The sequence below is a fragment of the Ursus arctos genome, unplaced genomic scaffold, assembly GCF_023065955.2.
Source record: "Ursus arctos isolate Adak ecotype North America unplaced genomic scaffold, UrsArc2.0 scaffold_11, whole genome shotgun sequence".
In the NCBI taxonomy this organism is placed as follows: Eukaryota; Metazoa; Chordata; class Mammalia; order Carnivora; family Ursidae; genus Ursus; species Ursus arctos.
Genome location: NW_026622775.1, coordinates 2,432,545 through 2,457,518, shown reverse-complemented (window position 1 = coordinate 2,457,518; position 24,974 = coordinate 2,432,545). Strand labels below are relative to the sequence as shown.

Genomic DNA, 24,974 nt, shown 5'->3' with positions numbered 1-24,974 from the left:
TTACCTACTGTCTTCCATTGTCATTTTGAGATTCAAAATATCATAGAATCAGCAGCTTTTACAAAACAGATCTGAATCCAATTCTTCTTAAGTCTTCATATGACTACCACGTATGTGTGATGAAAAGACATTCCTGTTGCTGTATCTGTATAACACTAATTGGACAAATGTTATTTTTAAGATATTGTTATACATCTGTACTCAGAAATAAATCTGTTCAAGTGATCATTTTTTTTGGCTTTGGCCAAAAATCACACACACACACACAAACAAACAAAAAAAACCACCACATTTTAGGCCACAAGTAAATTTCAATAAATTTTAAGAAGTGGAAATAATACAGACAACATTCCTCAGATCATTATTTAGTGAAACTAGAAAGCAATAAAAATAAAAATAACTTCTTATGACTTAGAAATTAAAAATAAACTAAAAAAAAGGTTTTAACACGTTCTTGATTTTTCAGATAAGGAAGAAATTCCAAATGAAAGTTCTAGAGTATCTAGAAAATAATATGAGAACCTATGGGGTACAGATAAGTGGGCATTTTTCTTAACACATAATGCCTTACACATACTAGGTATTTATCAATTCTTATCAACTCATTTTATTTCAATGAGCCTTTGAAAGATAGAGTTTATGTAAGTAAAGGACATCAAGAATTCCTTTTTCATCACCATGAGCAATCTCAAGCCACTCTAATAAAGGGTATATGGAAAATAAAAATAGTATTGCCTATTTATCTAATTTTATTTTACTTATTCTTTCTAATGCATACTGAACTTTGGTAAAAGAGCCCATTCGCTGGGATAGGTCACATTTCCTCTGCTAACAAGAGAATTTGCAACACATGGAGTTCTGTTAATGTTCTGGTGTATTTGGTATATAGGGGCCAAGATTTTACAATAATACAAGATTTTTAACTTTGTTTTTTTTATTATAATAATATTTTTTATTATATTATGTTAGTCACCATACAGTACATCCCCGGTTTCTGATGTAAGGCTCGATGATTCATTAATTGCGTATAACACCGAGTGCACCATGCAATACGTGCCATCCGTACTACCCATCACCAGTCTATCCCATTCCCCCACCCCCCTCCCCTCTGAAGCCCTCAGTTTGTTTCTCAGAGTCCATAGTCTCTCATGCTTCATTGATCAGAAAGGGGAATGAAGATTTTTAACTTAAATACACAGACCTGAAATTATATTTTTAATAACTTAATGTAGTTATTCTAATCATGCATCCAACAGTCTTTTGCTTTGACTATACCTTTCTTGAATTCTGTAGTCTAAGCCTACCAGAAATCATTTCTCCTTGTTAGTGACATCATCATATTATGTGTGCAAGTTGCATTTAATTTTTATTACATTTTATTTAAATGATGAGTTTTGCCATTTCAAAAATATGTTCTACTCTGTCATAAATATCATAGGGAAAAGTGTATAATTTCATATTTATAAGATAAAGCTATATAAGTTGCTAAAGGAGAAGTGAAGATCAAAAGAAAGGGCAAAGCCAGGGAGACATATCCTTGTACTCTATGAACTTCAGTTGATTTTATTAGTTCTGTATTTTAACTAATTTTGACCCCTTATACTGAGAAGAATGGTGTTAGTGGAAGCTCTTAGTCTTTGGCAAGAAATGCCTTAGTTGAGAGGACAGTAATTCCACCAGCAAGATTTCTGAAGTCTGTCTAATGTTTAAAAGAGAATCTTAATATGAACAGTCATCCCTAAGCAGAGCTAATCATCAGAGAGAGAATTTCTTTGATCTCTCTCTAAACTAAGTCAGGTTTTACTTCTGTTAGTCAAAGAGGGAACTCCTCCAAGTTGGATAGAGCTAATGAGAACTTGTTTCTGAAGTTAAGGAAGTGAACAACTGATATTGAGTAGTCTGTCAGAATCTGACACTTCATCAAGGACTGTTTGGGTTAAAGCTACATGGAAAAGCTATATGTATTACCATCATATTAAGTTTAATGGATAAAGCCTTGCTATTTTTGAAGTCTATGCTATTTGTTATTTCTCAGTATTTAATAGTATAGCTGATTTTTTTCTTTATATATAATTAATCTTCTGTTTATCATTTATAAAAATCTGTCATTATATTTTAATCCATTTACCATAATCAGTATATTACCAGATTACTCAGTTATTATTCAATTAGTTATTTATACTGGAGAGCTGAATTAAAATGCCTGGGCAAATTCTTAAATTCTTGGTGATAAATTCCTCACATCCTTAAAAAAGGAATAATGATTGCAAGATTAATCACATTATTGTCTCAATTACATACATGTAGGTCTAAAGATAAAGAATATCACCGTTCTTCAGTAGTTTTTTATTTACGTGACTTAATTTTTCCATTATCTAGAGACACACAGAATGTATATCTTGCCCTCTATGACACCTATCTTATTCTTTTTTTTTTTTTAAGATTTTATTTATTTGAGAGAGAGAGCGAGCATAAGCAGGAGAGAGGGAGCAGCAGAAGGAGAAGGAGAAGCAGGTTCCCCGCTGGGCAGGGAGCCCCATGCAAGGCTCAGTCCCAGGACCCTGAGATCATGACCTGAGCTGAAGGCAGACACTTAACCAACTGAGCCACCCAGGCGCCCTGACACTTATTCTTACACTCACTTCGCTTTATGCTCTACCTTCTCCATCCCCCTGACAAAAGTCACAAATTATTTTTTTCAGCCCTGATGTTACTTGAGCTCTTAAGAACCTTTAGGACAGCTAACTCTTCCCAGTTTTCAAACATTGTTTTTCCTGAATTTTTTCATACACCCCAATCTCCTTGTTTTCTGTTACTTCTACTCATTATCTTTCACTGTCTCCACCTGTCCTTTTATGTCATTAAATATGGCATTCCTCAGGGTTCTGTGTAGGCCTCCTTCTGGTCCTCACAAGAAAAATATTGCACAGTATTCTATACTTACATCATGTACTTACCATGGCTTCCAGATATTAGCTCCAGCTCCAGCTTCTCTTGTTAGCCCTAGAAGACCCATACATCCAATGTCTACTCAACACTCCACTTGGATGTTTTACAGGTAACCTCTAATTGAACATATCCAAAACCGAATTTCTTTTTTCCCTTAAAGCTGCTCCTCCTCCAGCAATCCCTATATCAGTAACCACCATTATCATTCCCCTACTTTTTCAAGTCAGTAACAAGATTCATACTTAACTCCTGCCTTTTCTTCCAAATTCAGTCAGTCAAAAAGCCCTATTCATAAATATTGTTCACTTCCCTCTATCTCTCACGACATCATTTTAGTCAAGTTTGCCGTCACCTCTTACCTGCTTTCCTAACAATAATTTCCTGTTTACATTCTTGTTCCTCTCTATTCTTCAGACTTAAACTAGCATAATCTTTTAGTATTATTATTATTATTATTATTATTACTATTACTATTATTATTATTATTTTACTTAAAGCAACAGTAATTCATCATCTTTCACTTCTGGGGACTAAATGTTCAAAATCAAGATGTTGGAAGATCCATGTACTCTCTGATGGCTCATGGGGAGAATCTTTCTTTGCCTCTTCTAGCTTCTGGTATTTGCCAATAATCCTTGGTGTTCCTTGTCTTGTAAATGCATCGTTCCAGTCACATGGCCACCTTGTCCCTCATTAACTTCCCTCTGAATGTCTGTCTGTGTATCCAAATTTCTCATTTCCCTTTTTAGGACACCAGCTGTATTGGATTCTGGCCCACCCTCAACATAATCTTTTTTAACCAAATTCTTATCAAGACTCCTATCTACAAGGCCCTGCATGATCTTTCCCTTCCTACTTTACCAAGTTCTTCCATCAGGATCATTCCCTCATATTTTTCTTTTAGTTTTAGATTTAGATTTCTTTTAGTTTTAGTAATACCACATACATACTTCTACCTTAAATTCTCTATATCTGCCTTCATTCCCTTTATTAGAAGAAATCCTGAAGAATAAGAACTGTCTTCCTCATTTTTGTGTCCTCACTGCTTAGCATAATGGTTGACGTAACTTCTTAATAAATAAAATAATAACATATTTTCTTCTCTAATAGTTTATGGGTACATTGAGGAAAGAACCATTCTTATCGCTCAAGCCCCAGGGCCTAATTCAATGCCTGAGAAATAGTGTGTTCTCAACATACGTGTATTTAGTTGAATTAATTACCACAAATAAGGTTATACCAGTTAACTCTCAGTTGAACAAAGCCCTTAATTGCTTAGTCACAGCTCCTTATTCATCAAGCATTCTAATTTTCCTTCATAGAATGCATTGTATTTATAATATGTTTTATTTTATATGTTTTTTATTTTATATATAAAATGTATTTTATTATATATTTATTAATATATAATATTAATATAAGCATATTAATATTATATTTATATGTAAATGTATATTTATTTTATATTATATATTTACAATATATATGTTTATCTCTTATTTTCAACTGTATCTTCAATGCCTGTCATACCTGGCATATCAATAAATAGTACCTAGTAATCATTATTTTTGAGTGAATTAACAAAAGGTTAATTCAAATAAACCACTGTTTTACTCTATTTCCTGTAAGACAACGTATCTGAAGAATGGTCTTCAAAATCCTCTATACTTATTGAAAGTGCATATTTGAGACTCCACAAATATCTACTAAATTATTTCTCTGAAGTTGGCTACTGGAATCCATGTTTTTACTAAGATCTTTGGGTGATTCTTAACATGATATGTGCATATAATTTTCTCATGACTTTGCACGTAAACAGGAATGTTCATTCATAACAGGAAAAAACCTCAATGATAAAACATTCATATTTATGGTTATGGTGTTATTTTTGTATTGATTCTTTGTGTATTTCTTATATTAGTGTGCTTATGTTCTAGTTATTTATGTCTAACCTCTTTTGGCAAGTTAACTTACCTTTCGTGAACCAAAACCACCACCTGTTTTCACTATTCAGCAATCTCAGCCTACTCACTCTCTGAGCCTCTTTTTTTGTCTTTACTACTTAAAAATCTCTCCGGCTCCTCCACTCCTTGTTCTGCTTTGTGAAAGCAGTTCCTAATCAGAGATACTGACCTACAACAGTGGAATTTCAAACGCCATTCATGTGGAAATAAATTAGAGTAAGAAATTCATCCAGGACTCAAAAAACTTTATGGTATTTTCCCTCTTGAAATCAGTAAAAGGAAACCCTATTAAATCAACTCAGAAAGTGTGTCATGATTGAAGTAATAATTACAGGGTACCACCATATGAGTATATATGAGCATAAACACAGAAACAGTGTTGTCATACAACACGGACAGCATCAGGAATTGAAAGTGACAAAATGTTGTCCCCCACTGAAAACTGAAAAATATGAACAGTTTTTCTTCAAGAGAAGAAATGTAAAGAAGCAAGAGAAAGGTTGGAAGGGATAGAGGAAAGGCCAAGATCAAAAGTAATGATTTTAAAAAAACTTTAATTTTACTCTTCCTTTTTTCTTCATCATTCTAAGAGACTTTTGACTAAGTTATATTCATTCAGTAAACACTTATTGAGCATCTAGTACATCCCAAGCACTTGATGATTTAATTTGTTAAGGTTTTTAAGTTACAGAGTATTCAGTCTTCATTTCATAGTAGTGTTTACTGCATCTTTTCAAAATAGGTTACTAATTGAGGGTGCACGCTGAAAGGTGGCTGAGAACACATCAGTTCAGATGAAGGGAACGGTCAGCAGCGCCCCAGCCTTGCCCCCATCACAACCTTGCTGTTCGTTTTCCAGTCTCAAGTGTTATTTAAGACGAGCTTAAGTCCAGAGTAGCAAGATTGTTATCATTTTATATAAACTTCCTTTCCCACAGTATATCAGTTCCAAATTTGGGTGTAATTTAATTCAGCACACCAGAAAACTATTTTGGCAGATGGAAATAATATATCAGGAAGGGATAAAAACATGTATTAAATTGTTTAGAAGGGTAAACTGAACCAAACTCTCAAATCCTTTGTGGAATGAAACAGAATAAATAAATAAATGTAACAAAATAACTCAAGGATAATTCTTTATTTCCACGTCAAGAAACTAAATTAGTGATGCATATTTATCATTGTTTTTTCTCAGTGACCCTTCCTATTTTTCTCATTTAAGAAACCTAATTGTTTCACTGCAGCTCTCTGAAGCTTGAAATATTTACATGTTCCATATCTTGTCACTATATTTTTAAACATTTACTATTTTTCTTTTTTTGTGTGTGAAGTTATCCTAGGAAATGAAAATTCACAGTTACATATTAAAGATATTTGTTTCCTCTGAGTTATAGAAATCCATGGGTCTCCTCATCCTAAGTCATCAAATTAATAAATGCTCCTTCTCTAAATGTGGGGATTTCAGTATGCACAAGCCTGTTATGAATGGAGCAGTGCCATGTAAACACAGCAAGTGTGAAACAAGAACAGAAAAAATTTCCAGAGCCAGATAAAAAAAAAAAAAAATCATGTAATGACTGAATGAGCACTAAGAGATTTCTAGAGTATCTTACATTAAGGAAGATTGGGGAGCCAGGGTGGAGGGAAAGGTTCTTGAGAAGGAAAAGAGAGATGTTTAGAAGTTGTGAGTAGGAGGGTGTTGGAGGTGGATTTCTTGATGAGAAACACAAAAGAAGAAAATAAATATGAATTATTGTCACCTTTGCTGAAAATAACAATTCTCATGATTAGGGTAGAGTATCCTACTTAGGATTGGTCCACCTGGCAGCTGATCTGATTTGAGACCATGGCACACTTTCCTACAGACATCAGAACAGCTGATGCTTTGACACAGCATTAACATATCCACACTGCAGTTGCTTGGAAAGTATGCTGGTGACAGTATTTATTTCTTTGCAGCCTGATTTAATTCAGTATTGATTTGAGACAGCTCCTGCAGCAATGTTTTTCCACCAGGAAGTCTATAGAATATATTTTCTTCATGAAGAGTGATGGGCACAGATAGCACAATTCCAACTTGCTAATAAATATCTGGGGTCCTGCACTGAGGTCTTCCTTATGCAACCTCAGAGTTCAGAGATGTCATTTCATGTATCAATGACATTCCATGTCATTTAAAGAGAAATGGATTCTGGCACAATTCTGTTAAAAGGCTAGCCACAACAGGCCCAGTTGTTATATTACAGGATTCAGTGAGTCTAATCATTTTCACAATCCCAAAGTATCAGTGTCCTTGTTTTTTCCAGCTTTTCTTCCAGGATATCCTAAAATATGCAAAATAAATAAGCCATATTAGAAATAAATCCGCTAAAAATTTAGCTTGTTAACCTGGTTTATACAGATGCTAACACAGAATTTCAGAAAGTAAGGTGCATAATAAAAAAAAAAAAAGGCAGTTCTTATCTGCAGCATTCTCACATCTGCTAGAGAATCATTGCTAAAGGTTATTTCTTTTTTCATTTCCCCCAAAGCCAAAATGGGGAACTAGAAACCCTTGTTAAGCTAATATTATTCCATAATATAGCTATCTGAATTAGAGATTATTGTTCAGAAATCCTACAGAAATTAAGTAAAATAAATACTTAGCAAAGAGTGGATAAATAGAGTCCACACGGACTTGACTTAATAGATTTTAAACTTTTATACTTATCAAATAGATATTTGAATTAGTCTAAAGTTAATAACATGTTTGTTTACTTGAATAAATGGTTCCCATTGATTCTAAATGCCCTTATGGTAAACTAGATTCTCACATGAATCCATGTCTCTTTCTGAATCTTTTTTCAGTTATATTTATCTCATTCAGGTTATTTATTTTCCAGTGCCAAGAGGTTATTAATATTATAATTATATCACACATGTGCCACTGTTTCTAGATGAATAGTAGGATTGGCTTGTCTTTTTTCTCCCTCCCCTAGGAAAAAAAATCATTTTGGTACTTATATTGTCATTGAATTAAATTTACAGACAAGTAGGAAAAATTGGCATATGATATTGAGTTTTATTTTTTACAAAAACAAGGTACATCTTCCTGTCTTCTTTTTAAGATCCTCTGTGGCATTCTAAAGTTTTCTTGCATATTTTTTGATAGGATTATTTCTATGTTAACCTTTCTGTAGCTATTATAATTGGGATATTTTATTATTTTTTTATATTTTCTAGCTGTTTTTTTAATACCAATAGAAAGATTTTACAAACGGTTTGGTGTAGTGATTAAGAGTACAGCCTCAAATTTTTTTAATGCCACCTTTGCCATACCAGCTATGTGACCTGTTTCCTTATTGTCCATAAAAAGAGATGATGGTATTATATAGAATTGTTGAGAGGATTAAATGAGTTAATATATGTAGAACACTGCTGTACATAGTAAGCACCTTTAAGTTTTCACTGTCATCATTTATTTGATACATTAATGTTCTTTCATTATAATAGTTTTCAGTTGAGTCAGATTTTCCAGTTATTTATCATCTGCAAATTTTTATCATTTTGCCTCTTTCAATTTTATACATCTTATATATTTCTATTATTTAATTACTTCACCTAATTCTCCAGAACAGTGTTAAATAACAGTGATAATAGTATTTTTATCTTATACCTAGATTTAATGGCAGTAAATCTAATATTTACTAATATTTCTAAAATTTCATTATCTTTTGGCTGAGAGATAAATTTCATCACAAGTATGCATTCTGATTTCTTTTTTTTTTAATGTTTTTTTATTATATTATGTTAGTCACCATACAGTACATCCCTGGTTTCTGATGTAAAGTTCGATGATTCATTAGTTGCGTATAACACCCAGTGCACCATGCAATACATGCCCTCCTTATTACCCATCACCAGTCTATCCCATTCCCCCACACCCCTCCCCTCTGAAGCCCTCAGTTTGTTTCTCAGAGTCCATAGTCTCTCATGCTTCATTCCCCCTTCTGATTACCCCCCCCTTTCTTTATCCCTTTCTTCCCCTACCGATCTTCCTAGTTCTTATGTTCCATAGATGAGAGAAATCATATGATAATTGTCTTTCTCTGCTTGACTTATTTCACTTAGCATAATCTCCTCCAATGCCGTCCATGTTGCAGCAAATGTTGAGAATTCGTTCTTTCTGATAGCTGAGTAATATTCCATTGTATATATGGACTACAACTTCTTAATCCAGTCATCTGTTGAAGGGCATCTCGGTTCCTTCCACGATTTAGCTATTGTGGACAGAGCTGCTATGAACTTTGGGGTAAATACCCAGTAGTGCAATGGCTGAGTCATAGGGTAGCTCAATTTTTAACTTTTAAGGGACCTCCACACTGTTTTCCAGAGTGGCTGTACCAACTTGCATTCCCACCAACAGTGTAGGAGGGATCCCCTTTCTCCACATCCTCTCCAGCAATTGTTGTTTCTTGCCTTGTCAATTTTTGTCATTCTAACTGGCGTAAGGTGGTATTTTAGTGTGGCTTTGATTTGAATTTCCCTGATGGCTAATGATTTTGAATATTTTTTCATGTGTCTGTTAGCCATTTGTATGTCATCATTGGAAAAGTGTCTGTTTATATCTTCTGCCCATTTTATGATTTGTTTGTTTCTTACGTATTAAGTTTGAGAAATTCTTTGTAGATCTTGGATACCAGTCTTTTATCTGTAGCGTCATTTGCAAATATCTTCTCCCATTCCGTGGGCTGCCTCTTAGTTTTTTTGACTGTTTCCTTGGCTGTGCAGAAGCTTTTTCTCTTGATGAAGTCCCACAAGTTCATTTTATCTTTTGTTTCTCTTGCCTTTGGAGATGTGTCATGAAAAATGTTGCTGTGGCCGATATCATAGAGGATGCTGCTTATGTTCTCCTCTAGGATTTTGATAGATTCCTGTCTCACATCGAGGTCTTTCATCCATTTGGAGTTTATCTTTGTGTATGGGGTGAGAGAGTGGTCAAGTTTCATTCTTTTGCATATAGCTGTCCAATTTTCCCAGCACCATTTATTGAAGAGACTGTCTTTTTTCAACCAGATGTTTTTTCCTGCTTTATCAAAGATCAAAGAGCCGAGGGTCCATTTCTGGGTTCTCTATTCTGTTCCATTGGTCTATGTGTCTGTTTTGTGCCAGTACCATGCTGTCTTTGTCATCACAGCTTTGTAGTACAGCTCGAAATCCAGCATTGTGATGCCCCCAGCTTTGTTTTTCCTTTTCAACAGTTCCTTGGCAATTCGGGGCCTTTTCTGGTTCCATACAAATTTAAGGACTATTTGTTCCAGTTCTTTGAAAAATGTCATCGGTATTTTGATCAGGATAGCATTGAAAGTGTAGATTGCTCTGGGTAGCATGGACATTTTAACTATGTTAATTCTTCCGATCCATGAGCATGGAATATTTTTCCATCTTTTTGTGTCTTCCTCAATGTCTTTCAAGAGTGATTTATAGTTTCTAGAATAGAGATCCTTTACGTCTCTGGTTAAGTTAATTCCAAGGTAACATATGGTTTTTGGTGCTATTGTAAATGGGATGGATTTCCTTATTTCTCTTTCTTCAGTCTCATTATTTGTGTATAGAAATGCAACTGATTTCTGAGCATTGATTTTGTATCCCACCACATTACTGAATTGCTCTATAACTTCTAATAGTTTGGGAGTGGATTTTTTTGGGTTTTCCATATAGAGTATCATGTCATCTGCGAAGAGAGACATTTTGACTTCTTCTTTGCTGATTTGGATATCTTCTATCCCTTTTTGTCATCTGATTGCTGTTGCAAGGACTTCTAGTACTATGTTGAATAATAATGGTGAGAGTGGGCATCCTTGTGGTGTTCCTGATCTTAAGGGAAAGGCTTCCAGCTTTTCCCCCATTGAGAATGATATTTGCTGTAGGCTTTTCATAGATGGTTTTTATGAGATTGAGGAATGTATCCTCTATCCCTTCACTCTGAAGGGTTTTAATCAGGAAAGGATGCTGTATTGTGTCAAATGCTCTTTCTGCATCTATTGAGAGAATCATATGATTTTTGAATTTTTCTTTCTGGTTAAAATCTAAGACACTGATAGATTTGCGAATGTTGAACCACCCTTGCATCCCAGGGATGAATCCCACTTGGTCATGATGGATAATCCTTTTAATGTAGTGTTGGATTCTATTAGCCAGGATCTTGTTGAGGATTTTGGCGTCCATATTCATTAGGGAAATCGGTCTGTAATTCTCCTTTTTGATGGGGTCTTTGCCTGGTTTGGGGATCAAGGTAATATTGGCCTCATAGAATGAGTTTGGTAGCTTTCCTTCTGTTTCTATTTTTTGAAATAGCTTTAGAAGAATAGGTATTATTTCTTCTTTGAATGTTTGGTAGAATTCCCCAGGAAAACCATCCAGGCCTGGAGTTTTGTTTTTTTGAAAGTTGTTTATCACTGTTTCAATCTCTTCATAATTAATTTGCCTGTTTAAAAAATCAATTTCTTCCTGTTTCAGTCTTGGTAGTTTATAGGTTTCCAGGAAGGCCTCCATCTCTTCCAGATTGCTTAATTTTTTGGCATGAAGCTGTTGATAAAAGTTTCTAATAATCCTTCCAATTTCATTGGTGTTGGTTGTGACCTCTCCTTTTTCATTCATAATTTTATTAATTTGGGTCCTTTCTCTATTCTTTTGGATAAGTCTTGCCAGTGGTCTGTCAATTTTATTAATTCTCTCAAAGAACCAGCTTCTAGTTCTGTTGATCTGCTCTACTGTACTTCTGGTTTCTAACTCATTGATTTCTGCTCTAATCTTGGTCAACTGCTTCCTCATGAGTGGATTAGGCCTGTCCCTCTGTTGCCGTTCCAGCTTCTTGAGGTGAGAATATAAAAACTGCGTTTTAGATTTTTCTATTCTTTTGAGTGAGGCTTGGATGGATATGTATTTCCCCCTTAGGACTGCCTTTGCAGTATCCCATAGGTTTTGGACCATTGTGTTTTCATTCTCGTTGGTCTCCATAAATTGTTTAAATTGATTTTTGATTTCCTGGTTTATCAAGTCATTCCTGAGCAGGATCGTTCTTAGTCTCCAAGTGTTTGAGTTTCTTCCAAATGTTTCCTTGTGGTTGAGTTCCAATTTCAGAGCGTTGTGGTCTGAGAATATGCAGGGAATAATTTCAGTCTTTTGGTGTTGGTTGAGACCTGTTTTGTGACCCAGAACATGGTCTATTCTTGAGAATGTTCCATGGGCATTAGAATAGAATGAGTATTCTTTGGTTCTGGGATGTAGTGTTCTATATATATCTGTGAGGTCCAACACGTCGAGTACGGCATTCAAAGCCCTCGTTTCTTTGTCGATTTTCTGCATGGGTGCTCTATTGCTGATAGTGGAGTGTTGAGGTCCCCTACTATTAACATATTTTTATCTATATGTCTCTTTATTGTGGTTAAGAGTTGGCTTGTATATCTTGCTGCTCCCCTGTTGGGGGCATAGATATTTATAATTGTCATATCCACTTGTTGGATACATCCTTTAAGGATAATATAGTGCCCTTCTGTGTCTCTAACTATAGTCTTTATTTTAAAATCCAATCTGTCTGATATGAGAATTGCTACCCCAGCTTTCTTTTGAGGTCCATTGGTGTGAAAGATGGTATTCTATCCCTTTACTTTCAGTCTGAATGTATCTTTAGGTTCAGAATGAGCCTCTTGTAGACAGCCAATGGATGGGTCACGTCTTTTTATCCAATCAGCAACCCTGTGGCACTTTATGGGAGCATTTAGGCCATTTACATTGAGACTGATTATTGAGAGATATGATTTTAATGATGCCATGTTGCCAGTAAAGTCTTTGTTTCTATAGATTGTGACTTTCTGTTCTGTATCAGTCTTGGGGCCTTTTTACTTTTATAGAACCCCCTTTAATATCTCCTGTAGAGCTGGTTTCATGGTTACAAAATTGGTCAATGACTGGCGATTCTGGAAGGTCTTTATTTCTCCATCAATTCTGAATGACAGCCTTGCTGGATAAAGGATCCTTGGCTGCATGTTTTTCTCTGAAAGAGCTTTAAAAATGCCCCCCAACCCTTTCTCTCATTCCAGGTCTGTGTAGACAGGTCTGACGTAATTCTAATACCTTTGCCTTGGTACGTGAGAAATTTTTTGCCCTGGCCACTTTCAATACTGTATCCTTGGATCTAATATTTGTGAATTGCTCTATGACGTGACGTGGTGTACGTTTGTCGTGGTTGAGCTTGGGAGGGGTCCTCTCTGCCTCTTGGATACCAATGTTTGTTTCCCTTGCTAGATTAGGGAAGTTTTCAGCTAGAATTTGTTCAAATATCTCTTCTAGACCTCTGTTTTTCTCTACCCCCTTGGGGATGCTGATGATTCTGACATGGAACGCTTCATTGAGTCAGTAATCTCCCATAACCTACATTCCTGAGTGTGGATTTTTTTGAGTCCAGATTCTATTTTAGCTTTCTCTTCTACTAACCCATCCTCCAATTTGCTGATACATTCTTCTGCCTCATTCACCCTGGCTGTCAGAGCCTCTAGTTTTGACTGCATTTGATTCATAGAATTTTTAATTTATGCCAGATTTGCTCTCATTTCTGTCCTTAGAGATTCTATATTCTCATTAACATTTTCGTTAATACTTTTTTCAAGTCTACACATCATCTTGACCATTGTTACTCTGAATTCCATTTCTGATAATTTGGTTATATCCATATCCATTAGTTCTATGGCAGAGGCCACAGACTCATTGTCTTTTCTTTGCTGGGGGGGATTTCTCCTTCTCGTCATTCTGATGAGGAGAGGGTGCGGGGTTGTCCAGAGCCCAGATTATTGACCGGGACCCTGGCCGTGCGCCCTTGTTTTATAGGGATCTTAGGAATGTGGGCTTCTTGATTTTTCAGCCTGCCTTCTGGGGGAGGGGCTTGCCGCGCCGATACTCAGGCAACCCTGTTTGGGTAGAGTCTCCGTGTCCCCTGCGAGGGGTGATGGGGATGGGCACACTGTGAGCCGGTGTTTCCAGGCTTTTGTTCTCTGGCGGCTTTCCCTGGCGGTTTGCTGTGCCTCTTCTGAGAATCAGAGCAGCAGCGGCCGAATCTCAGCCTCTGCCTCAGAACAGAGGGATTGCGGACCGTTCCCCACTGATATTCTGGCCACTTTAACTCTGTTTCTGTTGGTGCTGCTCAACCCTGCAGCGTCCCAGGATGTGCGCCCCACACCCGGCATCCCAGCCCTCACTTCCAGGGCCAGCAGGTCTCTGTCCTTTGTGTTTCTAACACCGCCAGCCGCCAGCTGCCCCCGCGCGCTCCCGGAGCTCCCGGTCTCAGTCTGGTTCCAATGAGCACACCGGAGCTCCGTTTCAGTCTGGTGGCACGCGTTTCCTGGCTCATGGTCTCGTCCGCGAGTCCGCCTGCTCCCCATGCAGGTGGCTACCACTTCCCAGCACCCAAAGGCGGTGGCTCCCTCCCCCTTCCATTTATCTTCCGATATCTGTGCGCGGTTTCACGGTTACCCGCTTTGTACCTCAATACTCAGCGCTGGAGATGTTCATTTGCAGAGATCCAGATGTATCTTTCTGCGTCTCAAGCTGATTCCGTGGATGTTCAGGATGGTCTGGTACCTATCCAGCTCGACTCAGGGGACTGGCTGAAAAAGGGGTCCCCTACTCCTCCACCATCTTAACTCCCTCCTGCATTCTGATTTCTTAAAAATATTATCAAAAGTCTTTCAAAATGTTGTTCTGATACTCAGTAGGAAGCAAAGATAGGCCATGACTATTGGCTCCTGAGCTTTCTCTTTTTATAATGTTTCAGCTTTTAGAGTCCATTCTAAATCTAGGGTCTGTCCTAATTTCTGTTTATGTAGAAGGTATCCGTCCTGCCAAAAACCACCAAACATTTAGTTTAAGCCAGAGATATTTTAAAGTCCTTGCTCACCATTGGATGGAAGCACTGTAAGAAGTCATGGTATGAGAAATCCTGTAATTTTGAGAGGGATTTGGAAAAAAGAAATTGTCTAGATTTGAAGAGCAATGAAACCTTACTGAAAATTCACCAACAAAAGCTAAAATATAAATTTCATTTAAATTTTAAGATAGCAAGAAGTTATTTGTATCTTGTTTGCCTGGAAAGGAGATAATTATTTCTAGTAGTATGTGATAATAAGTAATTTTAAATTCCCTTTCCTGAGAGGCTAGTACCAACTTGTGTATATATGTGTGCATTTGTCATTTGTTGGTTAATTCTTAATTCTATGTGGTATTATTACCATTTATAGCATTATTATCATTTCAATTAAAGTAACCTCATGTGTTTTAATGATAAATTTATCATTTGGCTTTGCAATAGAATATCTATTTTTTTCTATTAAAAAAATACTTTTGAACATTCAGATGTCTGCCACTATGACCAGAAGTGCCAAAGGATTAAAAAAAATTAATAGAGTATATAATTATTGAAATACATCTGTACATTGATAGTCATTATAGTTTTTTGAAGATTTACTTCACCACAAGAAATATCGCCTGTAACTCCTTTATGAAGTATTTTTCCTTCTCTTAGATAACTTTTTTTACTTTATTTTTTTATCTTATTTATTTACTTGAGATAGAGAGCAAGAGAGAGAGAGAGACAGAGAGAGCGCGCATGAGCAAGGGGGAGGGGCAGAGGGAGAAGCAGGCTCTCCGCTGAGCAGGGAGTCTGATGCAGGGACCGATCCCAGGAGTCTGATGTAGGGCTCGATCCCAGGACCCTGAGATCATGACCTGAGCTGAAGGCAGGCACTTAGCTGACTAGGATAACCAGGTGCCCCAAATAACTTTTTTTTTTTTTTTTTTTTTTTTTTTTTTTTTTTTTTAGAGAGAGAAAGAGAGCAGAGGGGAGATATAGAGGGAGAGGGAGAGAGAATTTTAAGCAAGCTCACACCCAGCCAGGCCCAATCTTATGACCCTGAGATCATGACATGAGCCAAAATAAAGAGTCAGATGCTTAACCCACCTAGGGGTTGAGCCACCTAGCTATCCCTTCTTAGATAACTTTTTAACTACATATCGTGTTATATTAAGCCAAATGAAGGCTATGAAGACTTTTTTTAAGTTAACACTTTAAAATAGACTATATCTAGAGTAAATATTTCAGCAATTTATCTATTCCATTATTGCTGGTAATTTTAGTTAGTGGTAACTAACTGTTATATTTAAGACTTTTGCTGTTACATTTAACAGACTTTGCTGTTACATTTAACAGACTTTTGTTATATTTATACAGACTTTTTGTACATCAAATAATTTATTAGACTTTCTTATAAAATTCTGCTTCTTTATGCCCAATTTATGTTTCAAGATCTAGAACTCTAGTCAGATCTTAAATGAATTGAAAAATTAGTTTACCCCTGAAATGCTTTTATTTTCTATCAGAAAATATGAAAAAAAAATGGGCTGTAACCAATTTAACATGGAAAGGAACCATTCAGATTTATCAGTTCATATTCCAAAATAAGTATTATATGTTATAATCCTAAAGTACATCTCCATGACCCCTGACATTAGATTGGTTGTGACATGTACATAAACTTTCTGATTTTATTGAGTCTTGTCATTTATGTGAAAGAAGTTTGAAATATAGTAAGCACATTATGGGCATTGATATTTCTGTATCTATATTCTCATAAGAATTGTCTGGGGTGGTTTATAGTATATTAAAATAAATGGTTTGAGATTAGAGACAACTGAGTATCCTTCCTTCATCATAAGATTTTTAACAGTCTTCGAACTTCACAGGGGAAACCGATTTCCCTTCACTTGGGACATCTCAATTATATTAAGATAAAAATGGTTGGCTGATGCATATTAGCTGAACATTCCACTAGATATTAATCATGGTAATAACTGTTAATACCACATGCACTTTAGAGAGCTCATTTACCTTGTCCTTGGCACGGCAATAAGGATGAGAGACACAGATCTCCAGACCTTATTTCACAGGGATTTACTGAATCTTCCAGCCAGAGAGTGTTGTTGGGTCATTTATTTGACATGTGTTCGTTGTATAGTGAGGGGAATGATGGGGGAATTTCCCAAGTCACAAGGAACACTGAGCAAAAATAGCAGTGCTAATCACTTCAGTGTATAAGGAAAAAGGTAAGAATGAGAGAGAAGGGTAATGAAATCAGCAACCCAGTTCAAATGACGGCTACCTTGACACTAGAGTTTGAGGTGAAAATACCTGTTGGACTAACTAAAATGCTATGACCTCTCAGTCATCAGCTGGCTCTACTCCCTGAATTTCTGCTGCCATTGAACGCTGACCTTAACATCCTATGTGGAATAGCAGCTCAATCACATTCCAGAAGGAAGGTGTCATAAGTTCCACCTTTAGGAGTTCAGCTGAGTGGAACCATTCTCATGTTTAACTTTCATCTTGTTTACCTCAGCCTAGGAAATGTATCAGCTTCTGGTTTCATTTCAAAAATTATTTCCAGAATATTTTAGAAACTTATATACAGCAGTACCAGCACCACCATCCCCCACACATTGCCATGTTGACCTTGTTCTTGCCCCATAAATCACTGATGTTAGAGTTCTTCTGTTACTATAACTTCTGTCTGCCTTCACTTCAACCAGTGTGAAGTATGAAATATTTCCCAGCTGTCTATAAAATGCACAAGTTCTCAGTTATCTAAGTTTGCGTAAGCAAGTCATGCTGTATGAACAACACTTTACTAAGCCTCACAATTAGAGTCACTCCTGAATCTCTTTAAGTAGAAACTCCTCTGGTGTCATTAAGTTTTACCTACAGATGTCTAACTTTTGTCCCAGAAAGTAAGCAAAAGTTTTGGGACCTATTGCCAGTTGAAAATCTATCAGAAATAAGGTCATAGAGTTCTGGAGCTAAAAGAGGCATAAGATATCTACTCCTACCCCTTTATTTTATACTTGAGAAAACTGTGGCCCAGAGAGATGAAATATCTCCAAAATGATATTGTATATAAAAGGGAGAATTACTCTTTACAGAAATTTAGCTTACATGCAATTTTTCAGGAGCACATCTGGGAAAATTTTAGCGTAAAATCCCTAATCACTGAAAAAAATTCCATCTCCACTCTTCTTTGTGCTTCATATTCATATACATTATCTCTCTTTTATTTCAGGGAGAAAAAAATATTCTGTCTAGTGTGAGAGCTATATTATGCAGCTTCCAGAGCGTGACAGTTTTATTTCAAACTCCGTTTCGGATACTATATTTCTATATCTTAGAAATAGTAACCCCTCCCTTTTCTCTCTAAAAACATGAGAGAGAAATGAAAACACCAAAATGCCACAGAAATGATTTATTGCTTTAAATACATAGATAAAAATATCTTTGTAGATTGATAATGTTTTCGAAGGTAATTTTTCTTTGTTAAAATTCCTTTGAGAATGATAGGTAATGTCCTCCTGTGCCATTTGTAAAAATCCGTCCCTCTTCCTACAAAAGTTCAAAATATCTAGCACTAAGAAAGCAAGCAGTCTCTTTATTGTAGACATATGGAATAATAAGAATTGATGGATACCCTAAAAAAAATCTCAACCTTATGTATTTCCAAGCCTTATTAATAGTTTATATAATTTAATTTTTTCAGCAGTGTATAGATGTGCCTACCAAAACTAGGATTTTTTTCCTGCCATTTTTCCCTTTTTATTCAAATTGTTTCTCTTTTTTCATAACTTAAACTGTAATTTGTATGTTGAGAATTCCAAAACTGTAAGTCCAGCCATGACTTCTCTCAAACACCAGTTTCTATCTCTAACTGCATTCTCAATACTTCATCTTTAGCAGACCCTATGCAACCTCGATTTCACATATCCAAGTCTGAACTTTTCTTCCCCTTATTTACTGTTTGCCACTGTTACCTAATCTTTTTTCCCTAATCACCCATATTCAAAATTTAAGAGCCATCATTTACTCATCCCTTTCCTTTATCTTTTATATACTTTCTTATAGTGCTTTTCATATGTCTTTTTTCCCTTTAGTATTCCCAAATCGTCCACTTTTTCCTAGACAAATGAACCATTTCTTCTTCTGTATCATGACAGAAACCAAGTTTCAGTGATTTCAGGAATGAATGGCAAGGAGGAAGTAGAGATGAAAAGATAAAGGGATAGGAGCTAGACAAGGACTCACCCCTTGGAGAGTAATTTTATTATTTATTATTTTGTTGTTTTAATGTATCTTTCACTGTGGATGGGAGAGAATTGGCCAAAAAAAAAAAAAAAAAAAAAGTAGAAAGGGAAAGACAAAAGGAAAAAAGAGGATAGTGAATAAAGCAAAGCTCTCATCTTCCAGCATCATCATTTAATCTAAATCTTCATAAAATTCACTTTCTAACAAGTCTTTCTGGCTGTCATTTTTCCCATCTTTATTTCATCCTTCAGAATACAGCCAAATTAGTTTCCCTCAGATATTGCTGTTAACGTGACACATTCGTCCAAAAATCCTATAGTACTTACCTATTTATATCCTTACCTGTTATATCCTCAAGCTTCTTCATCTTTCAGAATCCTCATGATCTATTCCCTACCCACCTATTCAATACTGTTTCCCTCTAATTCCTAGTATGGGTGCTCAGCTCAGTAAGACTAGTCTGTTCATTGTCTTTTTCACACCTATTGACTTAAGTTCTATAAGAACAAGTATCTTTGTTTTGTTCATTATTGTATCCCACGCACAATGTGTGGTACCTAGTAAGTGCTCAATAATTATTTATGGAACATTTCCTTGTTCATTCACATTTCAGAACTCTTAGAGTTATCCACTTATGCGCCACTCTTCTTTCTCTTTTCTACTTATCTAAACCCTACTGATTTCTCCTAACTCAAGTCCTACTTACTCCACCTATATTTTGGTAATTCTGCTTATACTGCTTTTCTTCCTTCGTCTGAATTCTTATACTATGTACCTGTGATTCCATACATGGAATCCTATGGTTAGGAGCCCAAACTCCAGAGCCAGACTGACCCAATTTGAATCCTGTCTCTGTTATTTACTGATTACATATTACTTACTGATTAGGTTATTTTACCTCTCTGTGCCCCAATTTCCTCATCTATAAAATGAGCAAAATAATAAAACCTATCTCATAGGATTGTTGCAAGACTTAAATGAGTTCATGTATGTCAAATGCTTATCACAGTGACTAGCACGGAGTAAGCACTCTATAGATGTTTCTGCTATCGTATTAGTTTACTGCTTCATTTATGTTAGTCTTGCCTTTACAACCAGATTGTGGGGTTTTTGAGGTGGAAATGATATTTTCTCTCTCACAAGATGGCCAGAACAGGCTAGTTAAATATTTGTTAATTGATGATTCATTCAAAATTAGACTATAACAAGACTACCATGAAATTCAAGCTACTTCATTGGGATTCAATTTTTAATAACAACAACTTATTTTATATAAGATCTACAGTCTACCAAACATTTTTATATCTGTTATGCCAGTTGCTCCTTACAGTAAATTTGTGAGGTAAATAAGGCAAGCATCATTGTTCTCACTGTACAGCTTGCGAATTTAAGGTCAGAGAAGGTGTCTACCACCCCTTCTCTCAGCACTGCCATGTGTCCCTACTTCTTGCCTGCTCAGAGAGGCCAGATTAATGTCTTCTGTGTAAGCAGATATTCTTCTACAAAACAGAATGTCAGCCACCCCTTCTTACAGGTATGCCCAAATCTCCTCAAATGATTGTCATCAGCACTCACCCTCATTTGCCTTGTGAAGGGTGATGTGAGTGTCCAGAAATCGCCTCTACCCTGTGGGATGGGAAGGGAGGCACATCGGATCCTGAGCATCGTGCTCTCCACAAAGTTGACAACACCCCCCCGCCCCCACTAAATCTCCTTATATAGACTGGGAGGAGAGGTGTTGCTGGGTGATAGTTTGAAACAGTAAAGTCTCTTCTGTTCCTTTTCAGTTGGTCCTAGAGGAGGTGGTGTTGCCTTTGGTTGGTAGCTTCTGTTATTTGATAGCATATCAACATATCTCTTTGTTTCAACATAGGGAAAACATCACTCTTTATTCTGTTACACATTCGTGCAATTATTTATCAAACATCTTAGCACCTTTGCTGGGCAGGGCTCTATTATATTTGCTATGGGAGATAAGAAAGAAATACAAGAATTTCAAGCTATTGAGGTACCTGGCTCTGTGTTGTCATTAGTGCATTTATATTGATCCAGTCTCTCTCTTAGAAATATTATGTGTCTCTTGAAAAAACCTTTGAGTTGACTTTTGCTTTTACATGTTGTCCTCAAGAAAAAGTATATTTTTATTGTGTTGAAATATACATTATTAAATACATGGTTAGCCTATGATGTTTCCTGCCTCATAAATATGCTTACTTGTGCTCTTCATACTTTCTGATTCATATCCACCTTTCTTTTAGATGAGTATTTTAGTATTCCAGTTACTGTTCCAATTCTAATTATTCAGTGAGATAGTGTTTTTAAAAAAATTGTTTTTGCTCAACATTCAGATTGATCTCTCTGTATAGATGTATGCAATGTATGTCACTTTCTGTTCTGTCTTATTTTAAGTTCTTGAATTATAAAGTAGATGTTTAATAAATGATACTTTGCTCTCAAAACTTTCAAGAAACTATCAAATCTATCAGGTATCTTCTGAAAGCAGTGCTACTGGCCTCACTTATTACCCAGTGCTATAAATAGCTTTTGAAATCCTTAATTTCCAAGCGGCTTTAGAGAGTAAGTTTTGCCAACCCTGTGTCCTAAATTATACGTTCTTCCCTTAGTGATTGACATGGCATCCTATTCTTTCAGCAAATACTTATGTGTTTTTGAGCCTATTTATGTGACCCCATATGTCCTGTTAATCTTTTGGTCTCTTCTGGTGCAGTACCATACTGTTAATTTTATACAGTTTTAATATATAATAATGTATTATTTTTCAGTATTTTCTTGACATTCTCACCTATTTGGTCTGTCAAATGAATTTTAGAATTTACATTTCAAAATTGGAAAAAAGATCCTTTTTAGGAGTCTGATAAAATTGTTTTATATTAATACATTGCTCCGAAGAAAAATAAAGTTCTTATAATAGTGACTATTTCTTTCTAGATAACATCTTCTATCTCTCAGTTTTTTTTCAAATGCCCATCATGAAACTGTTTCATTTCTTTAAATGTGATGTACTTATTTCTAAATATTTTATTTGGGGGAAATATTCTGATATTGTGAATGAAAGCTTTCGCTCATTGTATTTTCTGACTGGCTTCTGCTGACATGTAGAAAAACTAATGATTTTATGGTATGGATGTTGTAACTAAAACCTTATCAAATTCTTAACCAATTTTATTGGATTTTCAGGTTTCTAAGTAGACTATTGTATCACCTAAAAGTAAAAATAATTTATTTCTTCTTTTCCAATATTTATAACCCTTATTTATTTTTCTTACTGTCTCAGTAGCAACTTCCATAACAATAACAAATAATAATGCTGATAGCTATAGCTCTGCATTTTCATTTTAATAAGTCTACCTCTGTGGTTCATCATTGAGTAGAATGTCAAATATTTAAAATAAAGAACATCTTTCATCATCTAATTAACTTTCTTTCTGATACATGTTTACCATCAGTTTTTCTTTTTCTAAAATTGAGAACAAATGCTGAGTTTTATCACATATGGCTTTATGTCAGTTGTAGTGGTATTACATGCTTTGTATCCTTTGACTAATAAAGGCGATGAATTATTTAAAAAATTGTCCTAATATTGAACCGCCCTTCCTGGAACATGCCCCTACTTGATTATAGTATGTCATTCTTTCAAGTTGGTACTGCATTCAGTTTTCTAGTTTTGAGATTTTTTTTAAAAAATCTTTATTCGTAAAAAATATTACATGTGTGTGTGTGTTTAGTGCTGTCTTTGTCAGAGTTAAGTATTAGTTTAAGGTAGCTTAATAAAAGTGTCCTGGGGCACTTCAGTGTTTTCTTTGTCTTGGAATGGTTACATGATTAGATTTTTATTTTTAGCTCAAATGGTATTTGGAAGATAGATTAGAAGGAATGACTTTAGGTGATAGGGAAGCAGAGAAAAGGGGGATAGAGAGAAGCAAACAGCTTCTAGAGTCAGTGTAAGAAACAATGAATCCTTGAGATAGGACAATGAATCAGGGAACATACTCGAGGTATTTTGGTAGAACTTGGGGACATGTTAGATTAGAATGAGGAATAAGGAAGAACAGAGCGTCTGTGCTTATTTCCAGGTATCTGTCTTGGTAACCAGGTTAAAGTTAGTGCCAGAATCCATGACAGGAAATATGGAAAGAGTGTTCTAGATACCAGCCCTGTATTCTCACACTTAAAATGCCTTTATAGTTATTTAAGAGCCCTTACATATAAAACATAAGTGTATACAGTTATACCCTTATGGTTGCTGGTTACATACTCAACATAAGGGTATACAGACATGCTCTCATTAAAGTCTGCCATTTCACGTGCTCAGGTATCATGACCAAGTCATTCTCCCAATACTTTAATGTACACAGCAAAATGCCTGTCTTGTTGTCAGATTTAGATTTTTTCCTTGCTTAGTTAGGATTATAACTAATATATCCAGATAGTCATTTCAGAGAGCCCACTCTACTGAAGGATGATTTTTTTCAGTAACACTGAAGAGTAAATTCTGACTCCACCTGCATTTGAAAGTGGTCATGGTCTCTCTGTGTCCTGGTCATTGATAGTGCAGGGAGAGGAGTTGCTGAAAGTGCTTCCCTGTGTTTGGAGGGTCCACTCCTGTGTCTTCCAAACTCTGGAGCTTGCCCACACTTCCTCCTCCCCACCACCTTTTAGGTGTTGTCTTATTGCATGCTCTTTGTGCCTGGCTCAGTGTGGTTTCTGTGAGGTTTTATAAAGGGAGAACAAGAGTGGGTCCTGCCTCAGTGCATGTCTGAGTTGGCTGTGGAACCACAACTGTGGTCCTCTGACACTGATCTCTTAATTTCAGCAGCCCTATGTCCTTTTCTGTCCCTGCATTTGAGGTGATTACAGGCTACCCTATGTTCTGGTCATTGGTAATGTAGGCAAAGGAAAAGTTGCAAGGTTTTCTTTATGTTCAGAGGTTCCAAAATAGGTCAGCCTTAGGTGACTGAGCACAAGGTAGATAGAGGGAGGCAGGCTCTCAGTGCATTCACCTCCTAAGACCCAGAATTTCCCAGTGTTTTTCTGTTGGTGAATATAGCAGTTTCTTAGGCATGTAAGCAGGGCCAAGTGCTTCTTGCCCCCTGCAGGAGTGTCTCATAACTGCTGTTCTGTGTATGTGAGAGGTGACCTCAGGGAGAACCTGGAGCAGAGGTCCAAGGTGGGTCTCAGTGTGCAGAGGTTCCATAAGAGGTACCAACTTATCAGCCAGGCATTAGGCCATGGGGCCCCAAGGTCAGGGTTAGATCCGGAGGCTACTGAAGTAAGTTCCGAGGCCATGAGTCAGTGAGCCTTGGGTTTCTGATGTTTCTCCCTGAGATTCTCTTGGTGGTACTTGTGAATACCAGAGAGGCAGAGAATGGAGAAGGAGTCCCCACAGGAAGCACCCCCAGAGCGTCCCCTGCTCTCCACTCAGAGCGTCATGGATCAGGTCTTCAAATAGGAGATCAGAGGGAAGGCGCTGAGTCTGGGGCCGGGGTCCACTTCAGCTGGCTCTGAGTCTTGGCAACAATGTCCTGAGAGGCCATGGACAGGGAAGGCCAGCCCTGTGTCCCTCTGCTGCGCCTGGAATGACTTTAAGACCAAGAATTTTTCTCTTGAATTATAGCTTCTTATCACTTTCCTTTCTGCCCACACATTCAGTAAAACTTACAAACTTGCAAAACAAAGACAAAAAACCTCTGACTCTAGGTTGGCTACAAAATACGAATTTCTTAACGGAGTAGATCTCAGACAAATTGGCCTGTGATATTTGGATGTCTAAGCTTAATATGCATTGTATATATAGGTTCTGGGGCAGAAATGATAAACTAACATATTTCCAGAGTTTTTCTACAGTTATTTTAAATTCTTGTCCACTGTCCATAAGCAAAGTCCCG

General features: G+C 36.4%; 1 protein-coding gene and 1 non-coding gene across 8 annotated transcripts in view; both read left to right on the top strand.

Annotated features, from left to right (window-relative positions):
* TBCK (TBC1 domain containing kinase) overlaps positions 1-24,974 on the top strand; it is a 200,420-nt gene that overhangs the window by 136,351 nt on the left and 39,095 nt on the right. The gene's annotated exons all lie outside the window — the stretch shown is intronic.
* Positions 23,590-23,723, top strand: LOC113255851 (small nucleolar RNA SNORA71). Its single transcript, XR_003316470.1, has one exon. It is a non-coding gene; the product is annotated as a small nucleolar RNA SNORA71 (small nucleolar RNA).